This window comes from Oryctolagus cuniculus, chromosome 17, assembly GCF_051225735.1.
Source record: "Oryctolagus cuniculus isolate XC-2025 breed Fujian yellow rabbit chromosome 17, ASM5122573v1, whole genome shotgun sequence".
In the NCBI taxonomy this organism is placed as follows: Eukaryota; Metazoa; Chordata; class Mammalia; order Lagomorpha; family Leporidae; genus Oryctolagus; species Oryctolagus cuniculus.
The window spans coordinates 65937732-65952363 of NC_142883.1; the positions used below are offsets into that span (position 1 = coordinate 65937732).

A 14632-nucleotide genomic window follows, 5' to 3' on the forward strand; every position below is an offset into this window, starting at 1 on the left:
AATATCCGAAACAGAATTTTTGCTCCTGAGCTGAGAGTGGACTGAAGAGAAGTGGAGTTGGGGACACTGAAGAGATGAGGGTGCAGGCTGCAGGTAATAGGACCTGAGGGCCATGCTTGGTCCAGATTTCCTTTTTCTAAGGTTTGTATGGGTGCTTTGTATGATTTAGATCTGAATAATGATGGTATCGCTTGTCTGCAAATGAGTCACTTGCTGCAGAACAGGTCAAAATGGTTTATAAAGTGTACTGGGGAATTTTTAAGAAGTAGAGGGTGATTTCCTGGCACAGAGGGTGTTGACAGTGATTTGCAAGGATCTTGGAGGGTATCAGAGACATGTCTAAGTGTATCTTTCACATCATTCAATTGCTATTTTTCTTGGGTATTTTTAGGAATCAGCATTGTGCTAGTTATTTTTCTAGATGCTGCCTATGAGGTTCTCCAAGTGTTTTCTTGTGTTTTCAACATTTAAAATGTCAAATTGGGAGGGGGGTTGCACAGTGGGCATGGTGAGTTAAGCATCCCATATTAGAGTGCAGATTGAGCTCTGGTTGTGTCACTTCTCTAGTTTCCTGCTGATACACCTATGTAGGTGGCTGATGGCAGCTCAAGCACTTGGGTCCTTGAAACCCATGAGAGACACCTGAATGGAATTCTAGGCTTCTGCTTTTGGTCTGGCCAACACTGGCTGTGGTGGGCATTTGGGGAATGAACCAGTGGACGGAAGATCTATGTTTGTTGCTCTCTCTCTCTGTCATGATTTTTTTTTTTAGATTTATCTATTTATTTGAAAGTCAGAGTTACACAGAGAGAGGAAGAGACTCTCCAAATGGTTGCAATGGCTGGGGCTGGGCCAGGCCAAAGTCAGGAGCCAGGAGCTTCTTCTTGATCTTCCATGTAGCAGGGGTCTAAGCACTTGGGCCATCCTCTGCTGCTTTCTCAGGAGCTAGAGCAGAAGTGGAGCAGCCGGGTCTTGAACCAGCACACACATGGGATGCCAGTGTTGCAGGCATCAGCTTCACCTGCTATGCCAGAACACCAGCCCCAAGTCACTGTGCATTTTAAATAAATAAAAATACATAGTTAAAAATTTAAAAATTCAGTATAAAGATAGGTTTTATTGTCATAAAATGCAAAATGTAATGTTTACATATTGTCTTATTGCCTGTTAATTGTTCTGAAGCTACCTGCTAAATGAATGGTTTTTATTCCTATTTTAGTTTTCAGTATGAAGTATTTTAAAAATGTAGGAAAATAAAGCCATTATAAAATAAATCAAGTATAAAGATACCCATATACTCACCATCTACGTTTAACAGAATTAGCCTTTTGCCAAACTGTTTCAGACAGTATTTTGTAAAGGAAGGAGACATTACAGGTACAGCTAAAGACATAATTCCCTTCCCTCCTTTTTGTATTTGAGTGTACTGCTTTCCTGAAGTTCTTGTGTTTAACGGCCCTGCATGTCTTTATTTTACACACATGTGAAACCGCACCATAGGCTACGTTGATATTTTAAAAGTTTAGTGACTATCACCATAGTTTCTCACTCATTTTGTAGGTTACTTTTGTTATGGAGCATTTCATGCACACATAGACATGTATATTCACATATATACAGTTTTATTGTCAGTTCTTAACTTTGGAGGGCAGTTATGGATGATTTTCATTTCTTCCTTCATTGAATACCACACTTTTCAGATTTTTAAAAAATTATTTCTTAAATATTTGTTATTTTTTTCTTAAATTATTTATTTTAAAAAAATTTTGCAATGCTAGTGTGTGTTTATGGGGTCCAGTCTAATATGTCAATACATGTGCACAGCATAAACTGATCAAACCAGGTAGCTACCATTTCCATTTCATATTATTTCTTTGCACTTGGACCCTGCTAGCTCCTTTACTCTGGCTCTTTCTACAGTAAATAATTGATTGTCTTGAACTTCAGAGGTACTAGTGCACTGCAGAGCACTACAACTTACTTCTTTTGTCTGACTGGGTTTTGGTATCTGTTATTCAACCTATGCCCATGGCTCCCAAATTGTGCTAATCCCTGTTCAGAGTTCACATGGGCAATTTTTTAAACTTTATCAAACTTTATCAAAGAAATGTCATAGGGATCTTTCTATGTCTGGTTTATTTAACATTATATTAGTTTTCATTTAACATGATGATCTTGAGTTCCAATCATTTTGCTGCAAATGGGAGTGTTTCATTCTTTATCATGGGTAAACGATACTGTATTTTGTGTATACCTGTGTGGTGTGTGTGTGTGTGTGTGTGTGTGTGTATCACATTTTTTCCCCTCCATTCTTCCACTGATGGACACCTGGGTTAATTCCATAGCTTAGCTATTATGAATGGTGCTGCAATGAAAGTGATTATTTGATTCCCTTTAGAAATACACTGAGAAGTGGGATAGCTGGATCATAAGGTAGTTATAATTTTTAAGCAGCCTTCATGCTGTTCTCAGTAGTGGCTGTTCTAATGTATATTGTACCAACAGTGTATAAGGGTTTCCTTTTCTCCATATTCTTTTCAGAATGTGGTATTTTTGACAAGAAACATCCTAATCGGAATGGGATGAGTCCTCATTGTGACTTTCCTTTTCATTCCCTTGATGGTTAGTGAAACTAAACTGTTTTTCATATTGTCGGTTGGTTATTTGAATTTCTTCTTCTGAGAAATGTCTGTTGTGACTGCTGACTATTTCTTAAATGGGTTGTTGTTTTTGAGTTTTAAAAATTACTTGCATATCCTCAATTTTCTTCCTCTTTCAGGGACATACTTTATGAATATATTAATCCCATTCTAACAGTTGTCTCTTCGTTTGGCTGCCTTTTTATTTTGGTGCTCAGAAATTTCTTTGGTTTATATAATCACATCTGTCATGTTTGCTTTTGTTGCCTGTGCTTCTAGGATATTATCTAAAAAATCATTTCCTATGCCAGTGTCATGAAAGGTGTCTCCTGTGCTGCTTCCTGGTAGTTTTAGGTCTTACATTTAGATCTGTGATGCATGTTGAGTTATTTTATGTACAGTATAAGTGGAGGCATCCATGGAAAGTCTTGTGCAGCATTTATTGAAGAGACTGTCTTTCCTCCAGGGCATGTTTATGGAATCTCTGTCAACTATCAGTTGGCTGTAGATGTGTGGATTACTCTGTGGCAAACCCAGTCTGCTCCATTCTTTTTTATGACTGTTTTCATGCCAGTACCTTACTGTAGTGGTTAAAATAGCTCTATAACATGTTTTGAACCCTGGTAGTGGGAAGACCCCAGCTTTTGCATTTTTTGAAAATGCTTTTATGTTGAGCTCATTTGTGCTTCCTTTTGAACGTTGGGATAGTTTTCCTAAATTCTAAGGAAAGATGTGATTGGTAGCTTGATGGGAATTTTATACCCTAGGTTAAATTTATTCCAAGTGTCTTCCTTTTTTTGTACCTACTGTGAATGGTGTTGCTCTTACTGTTTCTTTTTCATTAACTTTGTGATTAGTGCATAAATTGTTACTAATTGTTGTTCCTTTTGTTTTTAAAACGTTATCGGATTTGCTTATCAAATCTAAGTCTCTTGATGGAGTCTTTAGTTTTTTCTGTAATGTTATATGCAGGCAAGGATCAGTTTTTCCTCCTTGCTTAATTGTATGCCTTTAATTTTTTTCTTGCCCAGTACTGTGGGATTTTTTTAAGATTTATTTATTTATTTAAAAAACAGAGCTGCAGAGAGGCAGAGGTAGAGGTAGAGGAATAGGGAGGGAAGGAGAGAGGGAGATCGAGAGAGAGAGAATCTTCGACATGCTGGTTCACTCTGCAGATGGCTGCAGCAGCCAGAGGTGAGCCTACCCGAAGCCAGGAGCCAGGGGCTCTTTCTGGGTCTGCACATGGGTGCAGGGGCCCAAGGACTTGTGCCATCTTCTACTGCTTTCCCAGGCCATAGCAGAGAGCTGCATTGGAAGTGGAGCAGCCAGGATTTGAACCAGTGCCCACATAGGATGCTGGCTCTGCAGGTGGCGGCTCTACACACTGTGCCACAGTGCCAGCCACTGCCCAGTCCTATTGTGAACAAAAGCAGTAAGAGTAAACATTCTTTTTTTTTTTTTTTTTGACGGCAGAGTGGACAGTGAGAGAGAGAGAGAGACAGAGAGAAATATCTTCCTTTTCCTTTGGTTCACTCACCAATGGCTGCTGTGGCCAGCGTGCTGCAGCCAGCGCACCGCGCTGTTCCGAAGCCAGGAGCCAGGTGCTTCTCCTGGTCTCCCATGCAGGCGCAGGGCCCAAGCACTTGGGCCATCCTCCACTGCACTCCCAGGCCACAGCAGAGAGCTGGACTGGAAGAGGAGCAACCGGGACAGAATCTGGCGCCCCAACCAGGAGTAGAACCCACTGTGCCGGTGCCGCAGGCAGAGGATTAGCTTATTGAGCCATGGCACCAGCCAAGCAAACATTCTTGTTTGCTTTCAGATCATTGAAGAAATGCTGTCAAGAAGAACAAGAAGCATAAGAGGATCTTGGTACAAATACCACACCTGGCCCCTGTAACACCAGTTCTCACTTAGCCCATGTGCATGATGAAGACATGAAGAGGTAAGTTAGGCCTATGTGTGCTGAGGCCATTGGTGAATGGTGATTGTGTTCAGGAGTAGAGTATTAGGAAAATATTTTGCATGGTTGGTGTGTGTGCAGTTATGGCATAGGGAAAGACTGCTTGTGTAGATTCGTGAGATTACATTATGTATATATGTATTCTGTTCACCTTTGTGTTTGGGGAGTTCATTAGGAATTGGATCGGGTTCATCATTGGGTCTGGAGAAACAGCTATGTGTTTTTGGAGACTACATTGTGGACAGGACACCGGGCATCAAAACTCTGACGATGTGGTGTAGTTGAGTGGGTTGAGCATGAAGACTGGATTTTGAGGGTGTTTGGGTGATATGCAAGATGGTGTTTTTTTATTTCATGTGCTTTCTAGTGGCTTCACATGTTGTACACATTTTGCTCAGATGTCCAAGTTCTTTGAAGTGGGTGCAGGATTGTGGTGGGATGGAGAATCGTCAGGGCTCTGGAATTTGTGTGGAGATTGTAGTGGTGTATATGTGTGACTGAGCATAGAGGAAGCTAGTGCATATCGGCGTGCATTTTGTGGTGTTTGAATTCAGCTACTTTGGGAGCTGTAGAACAGTAGGAAATGGTTTTAGCAGGAGATAGTGGGATTTGCTGTCATGAATGGAGTTGCTCCATGGAGACTTGTAAGTCCTTCCAGACAAAATCAACTTCTGTGCTTTTGCCTGTAAAATATCCATAACTTACAAAGTTGTTCTGAAAGTCAGCTACTATTAGTAAAAAACATCTGTCATTTTTCTTTATACAAAGAGAGACGTTTGTATACAGTGGTATAAAATGGATATAAAGTTGAATGGGATAAAATGGAGTAGAGGGTAAAATGGTTGTAGCTTTGTTCATTTTTTTACCAATTGTTGTTGCAATGGTGTGATCATTATTTGTTGAAAAGACGTTCTTTCTCCATCCCATTGCCTTTGCCCCTTTGGAAAAGGTCAGTTGACCCCATTTCTAGGGGCCTCTATCTGGAGCCTTTATCCTCTTTGCTGATGGATGTGTGTGTTATTTAAAAAAAAAATTTAGTTAAGGAATATAAACTTCTTGCATTTCATATATACAAATTTGGGAACACAGTGATTCTTCCCAGCCTACTCCCCTCCTGCCATACTCCCACCCTTCCTCCTCCTCTCTCTCCCATTTCCATTCTTATGTTTTACAAAGATCTATTTGCAGTTAATTTTATACTCATAAGATGAACCCTACACTAAGTACAGAGTTCACGGAATAGTATGAAGAAAGCAGAAGAGCAAACAAATAAAAAGAAATACTGTTCCTCAGTAGTCAAGACAAGGGCTGTTCAAAATCATTACATCTCAAGGTGTCAGTTGTGCTACTATAAATTAACTTTTAGATACTCTATTAGTTATCAAAGATCAAAGAATGTATTCTATTTGTCTTTTTGTGATTGGCTTATTTCGCTAAGTATAATGATTTCCAGTTGCATCCATTATTTTCAAATGACATGATTTCAATTTTTGTATAACTGTTAAGTATTCCATAGTGTACATAAGCCATAATTTCTTTCTCCAGTCTTCAGTTGATGGACATCTGGGTTGAGTCCATATGTTTGCTTTTGTAAATTCAGCTGCAATGAATATGGGGGTACAGATCACTATTACATATGCTGATTTCATTTCTTTTGGGTAAGTTCCCAGGAGTGGGATGACTGAGTCATATGGCTAGTCTATATACAGCTTTCCAAGATATTTGTATATTGTCTTCCACAGTGGCTTCACCAGTTTACATTTCCACCAACAGTGGATTAGGGTTCTCTTTTTTCCACGTCCTTGCCAGCATTTGTTGTTTGTTGATTTTTGTATAAGAGCCATTCTAATGGTGGTGAGGTGAAACTTCATTGTGGTTTTGATTTGCATTCCCCTGATGGTTAGTGATATTGAGCATTTTTTCATGTGTCTGTTGGCCATTTGAATTTGCTGTCTTGAAAAATGTCTGTTCAGGTCCTTTGCCCATTTGTAACTGAATTGTTTGTTTCACTGTTGTTGAGGTTCTTGAGATCTTTATAGATTCTGGAAATTAATCCTTTATCTGTTGAATAGTTTGCAAATATTTTCTCCCATTCTGAGTTGCCTCTTAAGTTTGCTCGGTGTCTCTTTTGTAGTGCAGAAGCTTCTCAGTGTGATAAATCCCATTTGCTTTGATTGCCTGTGCTCCGGAGTCTTTTCCAAGAGGTTTTGCCTATGCCAATGTCTTGTAGGGTTATTCTTTTATTTTCTAGTAACTTGATGATATCCTGTCTTAGATTTAGGTCTCTGATCCATTTTGAGTGTTTTTTTTTTTTTTTTGTATAAGAGGTAAGACAGGGATCTGGTTTAATAGTTCGGCATGTGAAGATCCAGTTTTCCCAGCACCATTTGTTGAAGAGACTGTCTGCTCAAGGGATTGATTTTTATTCCTTTGCCAAAGATAAGTAGGTTGTAGATGCGTGGATCGATTTGTAGAATTTCTATTCTGTGCCATTGGCCTACATTTCTGTTTTTGTGCCAGTACCAGGATGTCTGAATTATAATTGCCCTGTCGTATTTCTTGAGATCTGGTCTTGTACTGTCTCCAGCTTTGTTATTGCTGCTTATGATTGCTTTAGCTATTCGGGGTCTCTAGTGTTTGCATATGAATTTTAGCCTCATTTTTACTAGATCTGAGAAGGATGTTGTTGGTATTTTTATTGGGATAGCATTGAATTTATAAACTGTTTTTGGTAGTATGGACATTTTGATGATACTGATTCTTCCAATCCATGAACATGGAAGATTTTTCCACTTTTTAATGTCTTCTTCTGTTTTCTTCTTTAATGCTTTGTTCTCATCACAGAGATCTTTGATGTCCTTGGTTAAATTTAGTACAAGGTATTTAATTTTTTGGTAGCTAAGGTGGAAGGGATTGATCTTAGACATTCTTTCTGAGCTGACATTGCCTGTGTATTCAAAGGTTATTGATTTTTGTTTGTTAATTTTATATCTTGCTACTTTACCAAACTCTTTTATGAGTTCCAACAGTCTCTTGGTGGAGTCTTTTGGATCCCCTATATATATAATCAGGTCAACTGCAAATAGGGATAGTTTGATTTCCTCCTTCCCAGTTTGTATCTCTTTGATTTCTTTTTCTTGCTTAATGTCTTCGGCAAAAACTTCCAGGACTGTATTGAATAGTAATGGTGAGAGTGTCTGGTTCTAGATCTTAGTGAGAATGTCTCCAATTTTTCCCCATTCAGTAAGATGCCAGCTGTGGTTTTGTCATAAATTGCATTAATTATGTTGGGGAATGATCCTCCTATACCCACATTGTTTAAGATTTTCATCATTAAAGGATGTTGGATTTTATCAAATGCTTTCTCTACATCTATTGAGAGAATCACAGGGCTTTTGTTCTTCAGTTTGTTAATATGATGTATCACATTTATTGATTTTCGGATGTTGAACCATCCCTGCATACAAGGGATTAATCCCACTTGGTATGGGTGAATGATATTTCTGATGTATTGTTGCATCTGATTGGTTAGTATTTTGTTGAGCATTTTTGCATCTATGTTCATCAGGGAAATGAGTCTGTTGTTTCTTTTTGTGGTTTAGGAATTAAGTTGATGCTGGTTTCATAGTAGGAGTTTGGGAGGATACCCTCCCTTTCAGTTGTTTTGAATAGCTTGAGAAGAATTAGCATTAGTTCTTTAAAAGTCTTGTAGAATTCAGCAGTGAAGACATCAGGGCCTGGGCTTTTCTTTATTGGGAGGGTCTTTAATACTGATTAAATCTCTGGGTTGTTATCTGTTTTCATGACTCAATTTTGTTCATGACTCAATTTTGGATTATATGTGTCCAGAAATCTATCCATTTCTTCAACATTTCCTGATTTGTTGGCATACATTCTTGGTAGTAATTCCTGATGATTCTTTTTATTTCTGTGGTATCGGTTGTGGCCATCTGGAGAGTGAACCAGTGAATGGAAGACCCCTCTCTCTGATTCTGCCTCTCTGTAACTCTGCCTTTCAAATAAATAAATAAATCTCTTTTTAAAAAGAAGGGGACAATGGTCACCTCTGTTGGTGTGATCACCCCCTCACCTCCTCTCCTCCAAGCTGAGCAATGCCCCCAGTGGGTTCAACACTCATCTGTACTGCCGTGTGAATTGAACAAATGATCTTAGCAGACCTCACTGTGGGCACAGTTCCCGCTGCAGTGAGCTGCCTCTGGCAACCAAGGGCTCCATGCGTGTGGAGCTGCACCCAATGATTGCCCAGAAACTCAGCTGCACCCTGCATCCTCTCATGAAGTCATAGTTTTTTCAGTCTCAGCACCCAGGGCTCCCATGGTCAAAGACTGCAAGAAGTCCATTCTACCCTGCTATCCTGTCCCGTCCACAAAGAGACTGAGGTGTTCCCAGTGCTGCTGCCTGTGTGTGTTATTCCCTGATGAATTGAATCTGATCCTCCCAGCCAGACTCAAAGTCAGTGGGGAATTCGAGCTTTTCCCTCTTGAAAAGTCCTTCAATCACACGGGTGCACAGTACCTGTCGGCTATAGCCCTAGTCGTTTCACAATTGTGCTGGGCACATAGGAGAGTCCCTGCAGGCGGTATGTCCCTTCTGTTGGGGTGGCTCCCCCTGCCTACCATTGCTGGGTCATGCAGCTGGTGAAGTGGCTACCATACTTGCCATTTGCACTGTAGCTGCCCTGGTGAAAAGTGTCCCCACTAGAACTTGAGCGGCTTCTAACTGTTTACGTCCAAAACTGGTGCCGGCCCTCCCACAGCTGGCTGCAGGTCGCTGTTGCTGGAAGGGGAAGGCGAGGGAGAGATGCACGATTTTTTTCCCACTCTGGGTGAGCAGTCAGTGTGTTCTCAGGCTTCTGGGCTAGACTCAAAGACAGTGCAGTCCACTGGGCTCTCCCTGCAGCTGTATCAACAGTGGCTCTGGCCTGTGCAGTCTGACCCCACCTTGCTCACCAGAGTGGGCACTTTTTCTGGATCCAAGCTGCTGGGCCCTTTGTTGTGTTCTTGCTGGGTGCTGCGTGTCTGCACCTTCCACACAAGTCTGAGCTGTGTCCCCTGCTCTTGCAGGACCTCCCACTGCAGTGTCCCCCTGTAGCTGTACCCTGGGTGTGCACTTCCTCCACTGTTTCCTGCTAATTTCACTTAGCCTACACCAGACTGCCCTGTCGGCGTTCTTTTTCTAAGATCACTTTATGCATTTCTATGACTTTATAGTAAGTTTCAAACAGGAAACTATGAGCACATCAACTTTATTATTCACCATTGTGTAAGGTACTCTAGCTATATAAATAATTTGTCGGGATCTATAAAACAGTTCAATGGAAATTTGAATGGGATTGCTATAAGATATGGAGCAGAAAATAATTGATAGCTTTATATTCAGTTTACAAATTATGAAAATCAACTTTATTGATTCAGATTTCAATTTATTTCCTTTCAGTTTTTCATCATTTTTTTGGATATAATGTCCATGTTTTGCTTGATTTATAACTTCATTATTTTATGTAGTATTTTAAATGGTAATTTTAAGGATTTTAAAGTCCAACTGTTCATTGCTGGTGTAAAGAAAATGCATAAACCTTTTTGGACTGGTATTGGCTTTTGCTGATTTTTTTCTCCATCTACTGTTATGTATACAGGATACTTACTGCTCTCCATCCCCTTGTTGCCAGTAACATCATGGCCTCGTATCTGTGAACAGGGATTTCCATTGCTTCAGTCGGGGATCTAGCAAGGAGCAGCTGCAGACAATTCAGCAGTTACCTCTGAGCATCCTGGGATAGGGGCACAGCCAGCATGTGGAGCTCAGACATGCTTTAGCTGCCCTGTGCCTGTGCATGTGTTGTGCATATGCATGTCCCATCCCCCAACTGGGATGCTGCCATAATTCTCTCAGTTGAAGTGGGGAAGAGGAACCTCCCCTTATCCAATATAGGGGGAAACCAAACTTCCTCATGAGATTGCCCATATTCACCTCCAGAGAACCTCACACTCACACAGCATTCTCAGTTGGGGACAGGGCACTGATACTGGGGACTAGACAGGTTGGGCCTGAGGTAGGGGAGAATGTGAGCTCCTGCTACCTATTTTCCTGCCTCATAAATTGCTTATTTTTTTCTGCAATGTTGAAAGGGATGCAGATATCTTTAAAAATCAGTGTCTTGGGGCCAGTTCTGTAGTGTAGTAGGTTGAGCCTCTACCTACAGCATAAGCATCCCAAGTGGATGCCAGTTTGAGTCCCAGCTGCTCTGCTTCCGATCCAGCTCCCTGCTAATAGCCTAGGAAAGCAGTAGAAGATGGCCCAAGTGCTTGGGCCCTGCACCCATGTGGGAGACCTGGAAGAAGCTCCAGACCCCTGGCTTCGAACTGGCCCAGCTCTGGCCATTGCGGCCATCTGGGGAGCAAGCCAGCGAATAGAAGACTTCTCTCTCTCTCTCCCTCCCTCCCTCCCTCCCTCCCTCCCTCTCTGTAACTCTGCCTCTCAAATAAATAAATAGATCTTTAGAAAATACACACCTTAAAACTCACAATATTTTTTCAAATTTAAATATGTTAATTGTACCAAGCCAATTTTATTAACTTTTGACTTTACTGGGTTTAGTAAAATCAAGTTATTTTTAAAAAATTTATTTATTTGAAAATCAGAGTTACACAGAGAGAGGAAGAGAGGCAGAGAAAGAGAGAAGAAGAGAATGAGAGAGGGAGAGAGAGAAAGAGAGAGACAGGTCTTCCATCTGCTGGTTCACTCCCCAATTGGCCGCAGTGGCCGGAGCTGCACCGATTGGAAGTCAGGAGCCAGGAGCTTCTTCGGGTCTCCCACATGGATGCAGGGGCCCAAACACTTGGGCCATCTTCTGCTGCTTTCCCAGGCCATAGCAGAGAGTTGGATTGGAAGAGGAGCAGCCAGGACAAGAACCAGTGCCCATGTGGGATGCTAGCATTGCAGGCAGCGGCTTTACCCACTACAACACAGCGCCAACCCCAGTAAAATCAAATTTTTAAAATAGCGTTAGTGGTCATTGCGGATTGAGGTCCTGGGAGTAGGTGAGGCGCTGCAGCCACCTCGCTGCAGAGCTGCAGGTCCGGTGGGCGGGGATGTGAGCACGGGCCCAGTCCACCTACCTGGGGCATTGCTACAGCTGTGGTGTCAGTGCCCTTAGCCCACACTGATGGCAGGGTCTGGCTGTGCATGGGGCGCTGAGCCACCACAGTGTCTGGAGGTCTGCGGGAGTGGCTGTGGCGGGTACAGAGCAGCTCCTCAGCCTCGGTGTATCGAGTGCACTGCTGCGGCACCCCAGGCTCACCACTGGGCACCCTCAAGCAGTTCTTCCCGCCAGGAACCACCGAGGCTGTGGCTTTGGGTTCCACAAAGAGAGAGCAGTGCCTGAACAGTTGTAGGGTCACAGGAACATCATGACTTCACATGGAGTCTTTACGATCCACTTCTCTCTGAATGTGCTATCATGCTGTTGCTTGCACTCCTGGATGTCAGTGTTTCGGAACTGCTTTCATAGTCCAGTCACCAGGGTTGTTCCACGTGGATGATACAGCATTGTATCATCCAGAGATGTTCTGGAAGGCCTTGCTCTCCTTCATCATGAGGGTCGTGTCCACGCAGACCTCAAACCGCAGAACATACTGTGGAGTGCAGAGAACGAATGTTTTAAACTCACTGACTTTGGACTTAGCTTCAAAGAAGGCACTCCGGGTGTAAAGTACATTCAAACAGACGGGTGTCGTGCTCCAGAAGCAGAGCTGAAAAATCACGTGGCCCAGGCTGGCCTGCAGAGTGATACATAATGTAGCTCGGCTGCTGGTCTGCGGAGCCTAGGAATCATTTTACTGGAAATGTTCTCAGGAACGAAGCTGAAGCATACAGTCCGATCTCAGGAATGGAAGGCAAGCAGTTCTGCTGTTGTTGATGAGATATTTGCCGGTAAAGCAGTGGTGAATGCCACAATTCCAACCCGTCACCTAAGAGACCTTATCAAAAGCATGCTTCATGATGATCCAAGCTGAAGAGTTCCTGCTGAAATGGCATCACGCAGCCCATTCGTTAGCATTCCTTTTGCCCCTCATGTTGAAGATCTGATGGTAGTTCCTACCCCACTGCTAAGACTGCTGAGCGTGCTAGATGATGATCATCTTGAGAATGAAGAGGAACATGAAGATATTGTAGAAGATGTAAAAGAGGAATGCCAGAAATATGGACCCGTGATATCTCCGCTTGTCCAAAGGAAAATCCTGGCAGAGGGCAAGTCTTTGTCGAGTATGCCAATGCTGGTGGTTCCAAAGACGCTCAGGAATTACTGACCGGAAGGATGTTTGATGGGAAGTTTGTCATGGCTACATTCTACCCGCAGAGTGCCTACAAGAGGGGATATCTGTATCAAACCTTGCTTTATTCCTAACCTAAGGACCATATCCTGTTTCTCCTCTTCTATTTCCTGGGCTATTCTACTCCACAGATGAATGCAATACTAGCTCTCTGCCATTTTAAGGAGGTACTTTTTACATTTGTTTAATCCTGTGAATGTGCAATCATTGTCCAAGCAGTGGCTGCATGGCAAACATTCGGCACTGAGTAGGGCAAGATCTCTCAGCTATACATTGAGGGGTTTAGAGCATCCATGTAGGCAACTTTTCTTTTTCTTTTTTCTGCGTTTTTTGTGTGCAGTAGGGCAAGGTGCTGCTCTTCAGTATGTAATATAAAAAGTTAATTATTTTTTGTGATCATGAAACAAGGATGAATAATATGTTGTGTGAATGTTAACAAGTTTGTTAGTGTTGGTGACATCATTTACAGATTGTTCCTTTTGTAGTCAGGTGATTCTTTTTTTTTTTTTGACAGGCAGAGTGGACAGTGAGAGACAGAAAGGTCTTCCTTTTTTTTTTTTTTTTGACAAGCAGAGTGGACAGTGAGAGAGAGAGAGAGACAGAGAGAAAGGTCTTCCTTTGCCATTGGTTCATCCTCCAGTGGCCGCCGCGGCCAGCGCACCATGCTGATCCAATAGCAGGAGCCATGTACTTATCCTGGTCTCCCATGGGGTGCAGGGCCCAAGGACTTGGGCCATCCTCCACTGCACTCCCAGGGCACAGCAGAAAGCTGGCTTGGAAGAGGGGAAACTGGGAAAGAATCCAGCGCCCCGACCGGGACTAGAATCCGGTGTGCTGGCGCCGCAAGGCGGAGGATTAGCCTAGTGAGCCTTGGCGCCGGCCCCCTACTCTGTTCTTAACACTGAGTTGTGAAAACGTAAAGCAGGACCGAAGCACTGAATATTCCCTTAAAGAAACTGCAGTGAGCCTATCTACATTTTTATTAAGGCTTTTAAAATAGAAAGCTGATGCTTGATCTTGGCACAATTTTTATGTCCAATATGTGTGCTTGAATGAGTGTGCGGTGTGAAAGTTGGAGAAAATTTAGTATAGTCTATACCCATCTCTTCCCTATACCCATCTCTTCCCTGTTTCACATCTGTAAAATTTAGGGTGTGTGTTTTTTGAGAATTGGTCTGATAGAATATGTAAATGACAAAACAGTTCATTCCTGAGAGGCTCAGAATAAATTGGAGTCTAGACTGGGGTTACATTGAAACTCTTAAAGGTGATTGGAACAAAATTTTTGCTGCATGTGAATCACCGCATTAATTGATCTATTTAGACTTTAGACTCTGGATCAGCTCATCTTTGTTGTTCTGAATCTCCTGTGACAATTATAAGATTTCCCAAAAATGTGTTTCAATTTACTATGATGGATATTTAAAGTGGATCCAAAAGAAAAAGAAATTAGATGTACAGTGAAGGGAAAAAGAAAAGAATAGGGGATAATCAGGATTCTTTTTTCTGTCTCTGGCTCTCATCCATCCCCACCCCTTTCTTTCCCCTTTCTCATTCTCTGCCTCTGTCCTACACTGAAGAGAAGCTAGGGGAACTATATCCCAGGTGGTCTGGCTCTTGACTACAAGGAAGTTAAGACAAATATTGATAGAATAAAGTAGAAGTAGAAAGGAACA

At 42.1% G+C, this 14632-nt stretch overlaps 1 long non-coding RNA gene and 1 pseudogene across 2 annotated transcripts in view; both read left to right on the forward strand.

Annotated features, from left to right (window-relative positions):
• The first annotated feature begins 1910 nt into the window (after positions 1-1910).
• The window catches only part of LOC138847827 (uncharacterized), a 47308-nt gene continuing 34586 nt past the window's right edge, over positions 1911-14632 (forward strand). For both annotated transcript variants that reach the window (XR_016223694.1, XR_016223696.1), the window contains exons 1-2: positions 1911-2622; positions 4462-4584. This is a non-coding gene — a long non-coding RNA (uncharacterized LOC138847827). The remainder of the gene's footprint in view (positions 2623-4461; positions 4585-14632) is intronic.
• On the forward strand, positions 5041-13302 carry LOC149121315 (serine/threonine-protein kinase Kist pseudogene; annotated as a pseudogene).